The sequence below is a fragment of the Echiichthys vipera genome (assembly GCF_963691815.1).
Source record: "Echiichthys vipera genome assembly, chromosome: 9".
NCBI classification, from domain to species: Eukaryota; Metazoa; Chordata; class Actinopteri; order Perciformes; family Trachinidae; genus Echiichthys; species Echiichthys vipera.
In genome coordinates, this window is record NC_139834.1 from 32,777,768 (window position 1) to 32,786,270 (window position 8,503).

General features: G+C 43.5%; 1 pseudogene across 1 annotated transcript; it reads left to right on the top strand.

Annotated features, from left to right (window-relative positions):
* Positions 1 to 751: 751 nt before the first annotated feature.
* Positions 752 to 3,454, top strand: LOC310951203 (odorant receptor 131-2-like; annotated as a pseudogene). Its single transcript has 2 exons — positions 752 to 871; positions 2,628 to 3,454. The product of its transcript is annotated as an odorant receptor 131-2-like (transcript).
* Positions 3,455 to 8,503: the final 5,049 nt, after the last annotated feature.

Below are 8,503 nucleotides of genomic sequence, written 5' to 3' on the forward strand. Positions count from 1 at the left end.
AAAAGATGCAAAATGAGTAAAAATAGATGCAAAACCACCACAAAAAGATGCTAAATTACTAAATAGATGCAAAATCACCACAAAAAGAAGCAAAATGTCTAAAAATAGATGCAAAACCACCACAAAAAGATTCAAAATGACTAAAAAAAGATGCAGAACCACCACAAAAAGATGCAAGATGATTAAAAATAGATGCAAAATCACCACAAAAAGATGAAAAATGATTACAAATAGATGCAAAACCACCACAAAAAGATGCCAAATGACTAAAAACAGAAGCAAAACCACCATAAAAAGATGCAAAATGACTAAAAACATATGCAAAACCACCATAAAAAGATGCAAGATGACTAAAATAGATGCAAAATCACCACAAAAAGATGCAAAATGACTAAAAATAGATGCAAAACCACCATAAAAAAATGCAAAATGACTAAAAGTAGATGCAAAACCACCAAAAAAAGATCCAAAATGACTAAAAATAGATGCAAAACCACCACAAAAAGATGCAAAATGACTAAAAATAGATGCAAAACCACCACAAAAAGGATGCAAAATGACTAAAAATAGATGTAAAACATGGACATTGTGTTTGACGAATACTTGACGTGTTGAGGGTAAAGTGGGTGATTACAGCGTTAGTCGACATATTAATAAGATATATTATTAATATTAATATTTCATCAGCTGATGGAAACACAGTGATGCAGCTGTAGTAAACAGTCTTTGTCGCCCTCTACGGTCGGGTCAGTTCCTGCTCGTCAGGGACACGTTCACCACAGCGTTGGTGAAGAACCTGATCGTGGTTCTGGTCTGGCTCGGGCTCAGTTACGTCAACGGCAGCTTGGTGGCCACCTTTTTTAGACACCAGGTATGTGTACGCACAAATACACACACACCACACACACAGAGACACACACACACACAGACACATACACACAGACAGACAGACAGACACACACACACACACATACACACACAAACACAGACAGACACACACCACACACACACACACACACACACACACACACACACACACACACACACACACAGACACACACACACACACACACACACACACACACAGCACAGAGACACACACACACAGACAGACAGACAGATACACACACACACACACAAACACACACACACACACAGACATACACACACACACACAGACAGACAGATACACACACACACACGCACACACACACACACACACACACACACACACACAGAGATACAAACACGCACAAACACACAAACACAGACAGACAGACAGACAGACACACACACAGACACACACACACACACAGGACCACACACAAACAGACAGACAGACACACACACACACAAACCACAAAAAGATGCAAAATGACTAAAAATAGATCCAAAACCACCACAAACAGATGCAAAAGGGCTAAATATAGATGCAAAACCACCACAAAAAGATGCAAAATGACTAAAAATAGATGCAAAACCACCACAAAAAGATGCAACACACACACAGACACACACACACAGACAGACAGACAGACAGACAGATACACACACATTCCCACACACACACACACACACACACACAAACGCACACACAGACAGACAGACACACACACACACACACACACACACACAGAGACACACACACACAGGCAGACAGACAGACACACACACAAACACACACACACAGACAGACAGATACAAACACAGACAGACAGACACACACACACACATTCCCACACACACACACACACACATAGACAGATACACACACACACAGACAGATACACACTCACACACACACACACACACACACAGGCAGACAGACAGACAGGACACACACACACACACACACACAGACAGACAGACAGACACACACACACACACACACAGATACAAACACGCACAAACACACAAACACAGACAGACAGACAGACAGACACACACACAGACACACACACACAGACAGACACACACACACACAAACCACAAAAAGATGCAAAATGACTAAAAATAGATCCAAAACCACCACAAACAGATGCAAAAGGGCTAAATATAGATGCAAAACCACCACAAAAAGATGCAAAATGACTAAAAATAGATGCAAAACCACCACAAAAAGATGCAACACACACACAGACACACACACACACAGACAGACAGACAGACAGACAGATACACACACATTCCCACACACACACACACACACACACACAAACGCACACACAGACAGACAGACACACACACACACACACACACACACACACACAGAGACACACACACACAGGCAGACAGACAGACACACACACAAACACACACACACAGACAGACAGATACAAACACAGACAGACAGACAGACACACACACATTCCCACACACACACACACACACATAGACAGATACACACACACACAGACAGATACACACTCACACACACACACACACACACAGGCAGACAGACAGACAGACAGACACACACACACACACACACACACACAGACAGACAGACAGACACACACACACACACAAACAGACAGACAGACACACACATTCCCACACACACACACACACACACACACACACACACAACCCAACTGCTGTTTTCATCCCCTCTCTCTTTCCTCCAGGCGTTTTATGAAGACCCTCGCTACATACTCTTCATCCACATGGTGATCAACGACGCCATCCAGCTGACCGTCACGATCACACTCTTTGTCCTTAGCTACATCTTCTACGAGATCAACGTCTCGTTCTGTTGCTTCTTCATCCTGGTGGCCGTCTTCACCACCAGAAACACCCCGGTCAACTTAGCCAGCATGGCCATAGAGCGCTACATCGCCATATGTGAGCCTCTACGCCACCCCCAAATCTGCACAGCGAGAAGGACTTACATCGTCATCGGTTTGATTTGGTTTATATGCGTGGCTCCGGATATTACGGACCTGTTTGTAACGCTGGCGACGGAGTCCCTGAGCTTCTTTCACAAGTCGGTTTTCTGCTTGAGGCAGAACGTGTTCAAAGACCCGATCCTGGCGCACAAAAGACTGGCCTTCGACATCATCTACTTCTCCTGTGTGTTTCTGACTCTGGTCTTCACCTACTTGAGGATCCTGTTTGCAGCGCGGGCGCTCTCCACAGAGAAGATGTCCGCTCAGAGAGCCAGGAACACCATCCTGATCCACGGGGCCCAGCTGGCCATGTGCATGCTCTCCTACATCTCCCCGAGCGTGGAGATCATCCTGCGTCTCATCTTCCCCGACGGATCCTAGAAATCCGATTCGCCAACTACCTGATCGTCTACATCATGCCGAGGTTCCTGAGCCCGATGATCTACGGGGTCAGAGACAAAAAGTTCAGGAAGTACCTTAAGATGTACCTTCTGAGCGATAGGTGCAGGGTCAAACCGCAGACAGTGGCGCCCGGGGCCCAAGTGAACGTAAAACAGATGACATAGCGAGAGATTAAAGAAAGATATCAGGGGTTTCTTTGGGTTATTACCGGACTAGCATCCGCTACGTTATGTGTGTGTGTGGATGGCTATGTGTGTGCATGATTGTGTATGTATTTGTGTATTTGTCGGGGTGGGAGGTTTGGGTTTTCATGTGTTTCTTCGTTGTTCATGTTTTGTTTTGCTTTTATGTTCTGTAAGTCACTTTGTGCTACTGTCAAAGTATGAAAAGTGCCGTATAAATAAAGACTGATTTGATTTGATTTGACTCAGGACTCAACTGACATCATAACCCTAACCCAACCCTAGCCCTAACCTTAACCCTAACACTAACCCAACCCTAACCCTAACCCTAACCCAACCCTAACCCTAACCTAAACCTAACCCTAACCCAACCCTAACCCTAAACCCAACCCTAACCCAACCCAACCCTAATCCCAACCCTAACCCTAACCCTAAACCCTAACCCTAACCCAACCCTAACCCTGACCCTGACCCTGACCCTAACCCAACCCGACCCTAACTCTAACCCTAACCCTATCCCATCAGAATCAGAATCAGGTTTATTGCCAGGCAATTTTCATTACAAGGAATTTGACTTGATTCGACGGTGCCTACATAAATATAAACATGAACACAAGCAAACTAAACATATCGCATTGAATTATATACGTGAAATGTAAGTGAGTGTATTTGCATGACCAGTGCAGGTGGTAGTGTGTAAGTTAAAGTGTCCAGTGAAAAAGGGGGGGATTGTTAATATAAAACCTGTGATTTGGGTACGTTAATATAACATGTGAGTTCAAGATGTCGTTAATATAACGAATGACCGTTAAGTGTCTTTAACAGAAATCCAAAGCCTGATGGCGGAGGGGAAGAAACTGTTCTTGTGGCGGGAGGTTTTGGTCCTGATGGACCGCAGCCTCCGGCCAGAGGGGTGAGGTTCAAACAGATAGTGTCCAGGGTGGGAGGGGATCAGCAGCTATCTTCCTTGCTCTCCTCAGGGTCCTGGAAGAGTAGAGTTCTGGGAGAGAAGGGAGGTTGCAGCCGATCACCTTTTCTGCAGAACGTATGATACGCTGCAGTCTGCGTCTGTCCTTGGCAGAGGCAGCAGCGAACCAGTAGATACGCGGTAGATTGAACTTCTTCAGCTTCCTCAGGAAGTACATCCTCTGCTGAGCCTTCTTGATGAGGGAGCTGATGTTTGGCTCCCACCTGAGGTACTGGGAGATGATGGTGCCCAGGCAGCTTGTCACTAAAATGACCTCAGTTGTGCTGGCGGAAGTTGTCGACCTTCGGCAGGTCACATTTGTAAGCGAGACACAGTGACTATGTGTGGGTGGGGCGTTGCTTATTATGCTTTTTGGTGTTATGGTACGTGTCCACAGTTGACCCCCTTCATGGCATTAAACACTTGACGGGCTTGTCACCAGCAGCCAACAGCCGACTGAGAAAACAGGTAACAACCTCCTACAACGCCTTTGTGGGGGCGCCTGGATTGGAAATTTCTCTGATATTCACAAACCCGTGAATTAAAACAAATATCGCGAAAGTTGGAAAGTAAATGGCGCTCCACTAAACTGGAGGAATCTCACTTAGTTTGGCAAGAAAGTCTTAAAACCTATAGGAAGGACCTCCGTAATGCCAGAGCAGCCTATTACTCATCTTTAATCAAGGAGAATAAGAACAATCCTAGATTTCTTTTCAGCACTGTAGCCAGGCTGACAGAGAGCCACAGCTCTATTGAGCCATGTATTCCTATAACCCTCAGTAGTAACGACTTCATGACCTTCTTTAATGACAAAATTATAACTATTAGAGACAAAATCAACTCGCTTGGCACCAATTTTTCATCAAACCCAGGAACCTTAGAAACTGTACGACCTGATATATTCTTGGACTGCTTTTCTTCAGTTGACCTTAACAAATTAACCTCTACTATTTCAGCATCAAAACCTTATACTTGTCTCCTAGACTCTATTCCAACTAGGTTACTTAAAGAAGTGTTACCTTTAATTAGCACTCCTGTATTAGATATGATTAACATGTCTTTATCAGCAGGTTATGTACCACAGTCTTTTAAAGTAGCTGTAATTAAACCTCTTCTTAAAAAGCCCAGTCTTGATCCTGAGGTACTAGCCAACTATAGACCTATATCTAACCTTCCTTTTCTCTCTAAGATCCTCGAGAAATTAGTCGCCAATCAGCTGTGTGACTTTTTACATAATAATGAGATATTTAAGGATTTCCAGTCAGGATTTAGAGCAAATCATAGCACTGAGACAGCACTGGTGAAAATTACTAACGACCTTCTAATAGCTTCAGACAAAGGACTTGTCTCTGTGCTTGTTTTACTAGATCTTAGTGCGGCCTTTGACACTATTGACCATCACATCCTGCTACAGAGACTGGAGCATCTAATTGGCATTAAAGGAACCGCACTGAGCTGGTTTAAGTCATATTTATCAGATAGTAACCCTAACCTAAACCCAACCCTAACCCTAAACCCAACCCTAACCCAACCCAACCCTAATCCCAACCCTAACCCAACCGTAACCCTAACCCTAACCCAACCCTAACCCTGACCCTAACCCAACCCTAACCCAACCCTAACTCTAACCCTAACCCTATCCCATCAGAATCAGAATCAGGTTTATTGCCAGGCAATTTTCATTACAAGGAATTTGACTTGATTCGACGGTGCCTACATAAATATAAACATGAACACAAGGAGGTTTGGGTTTTTATGTGTTTCTTCGTTGTTCATGTTTTGCTTTTATGTTCTGTAAGTCACTTTGTGCTACTGTCAAAGTATGAAAAGTGCTGTATAAATAAAGACTGATTTGATTTGATTTGACTCAGGACTCAACTGACATCACAACCCTAACCCAACCCTAACCCTAACCTTAAACCCTAACCCTAACCCTAACACTAACCCAACCCTAACCCTAACCCTAACCCAACCCAACCCTAGCCCTAACCCAACCCTAACCTAAACCTAACCCAACCCTAACCCTAGATAGATCTCAGTTTGTACATGTTAATGACAAATCCTCCATGCACACTAAAGTTAGTCACGGAGTCCCACAGGGTTCTGTCCTTGGACCGATTCTTTTCACCTTATATATGCTTCCCTTAGGAAATATTATAAGGAAGCACTCCATAAATTTTCATTGATTATGCTGATGATACACAATTATATATGTCGATCAAACCAGAAGAAACCCATCAGTTAGATAAACTTCAAATGTGCATTAAGGAAATAAAAAGATGGATGACCTGCAATTTTCTGATGTTAAACTCAGACAAAACTGAAGTTATTGTACTTGGCCCCAAAGGCCTCCGAAACTCAATAGCTAAAGACATTGTTACTCTGGATGATGTTGTGTTGTCCTCCAGCACCACAGTAAGGAATCTGGGTGTTATTTTTGATCAGGATATGTCCTTCGATTCTCACATAAAACTAACAACAAGGACTGCATATTTTCACCTGGGTAATATTACAAAAATTAGACACATTGTGTCTCAGAAAGATGCAGAGAAACTTGTCCATGCATTTGTTAATTCTAGGCTGGACTATTGCAACTCCCTATTATCAGGCTGCTGCAATAAGTCTGTTAAGAGTCTCCAGTTGGTCCAAAATGCTGCAGCTCGTGTACTAACTAAAACAAATAGAAGAGAACTTATTTCTCCTGTATTAGCTTCTCTGCACTGGCTGCCTGTAAAATCTAGAATAGAATTTAAAATCCTTCTCCTTACGTACAAAGCTCTTATTGGTCTGGCTCCGTCGTATCTTAAAGAGCTCATAGTACCGCATCACCCAACTAGATCTCTGCGCTCTGAGAATGCAGGGCTACTCGTCGTTCCAAGAGTCTCCAAAAGTAGAAGTGGAGGCAGAGCCTTCAGCTACCAAGCTCCTCTCCTGTAGAACAAACTCCCAAATGTTATTCGGGAGGCAGACACTGTCCCCTAATCTAAGAGTCTTAAAACTTTCCTTTTTGATAAAGCTTACAGCTAGGGCTTACGGTAAGACTTTATTCTGCTTAATTATGCTGCCATAGGCCTAGTCTGCCGGGGGATAATACTTTTCCTGATACTCTGAGCTTCTCTCCTCTCTGTCTGTACCATTCATGTCTCATCAATGCATGTCACTAATTCAGCTTCTTCCCCGGAGCTGTTTGTGCTTTGTCGTCTCGCAGGTCTCTGCTGATCGTGGTGGTGCCTGCTGTTGTGGTCCTACATGACACTTCCTGCTGCTATTATCACTGTTACTCATATATACTATCACTAGTTTAATAAACTATAAAATTTGTAGCTGTATCGTAGCTGCTATTGCCACTACTCATCATTGATCATGTTTGCCACCATAATTATTATCATTTTCATATTCTGTCACCTTAGCTGTGCTTGTTTCTACTATTCTGTTGTATTAACTGTCACACACATGCGTTATATTCACATTACTATAAATATTATTATAGTTACTGTTAGGCTTTGCTTGCATCTCTGGAAGTGTGTCTGTCTGTCTCTCTCTGTCCATCTGTGTGTCTTTTCTCTCTTTCTCTCTCCTTTTCTTCCTCCCCAACCAGTCAAGACAGATGGCCGTCCTCCACAGAGCTGGGTCTGTCTGACGTAAAAGGGAAGGTTTTCGTTGCCACCGTACTCTACAGAGGAATTGTTGGGTCTATGTAAATCATAAATAAGTCATTGAGTGTGGTCTTTACCTACTCTGTAAAGTGTCCTGAGATAACTTTTGTTATGATTCGACACTATAAATAAAATTGAATTGAATTGAATTGAATATTGGAGCCCATGTTTTGCATAAAGCAGCCTGGAAAACTTTATTTAAATGAGAAGAGCACAACTCGGGCTACACGGTGGTGTAGTGGTTAGCACTGTCGCCTCACAGCGAGGAGGTTCCAGGTTTGCTGTGTGGAGTTTGCATGTTCTCCCCGTGTCTGCATGGGTTTTCTCCGGGTTCTCCGGTTTCCTCCCACAGTCCAAAGACATGTGTAAGACATGACATAGGTTGGGACTTGACCAGGACCAGGACCA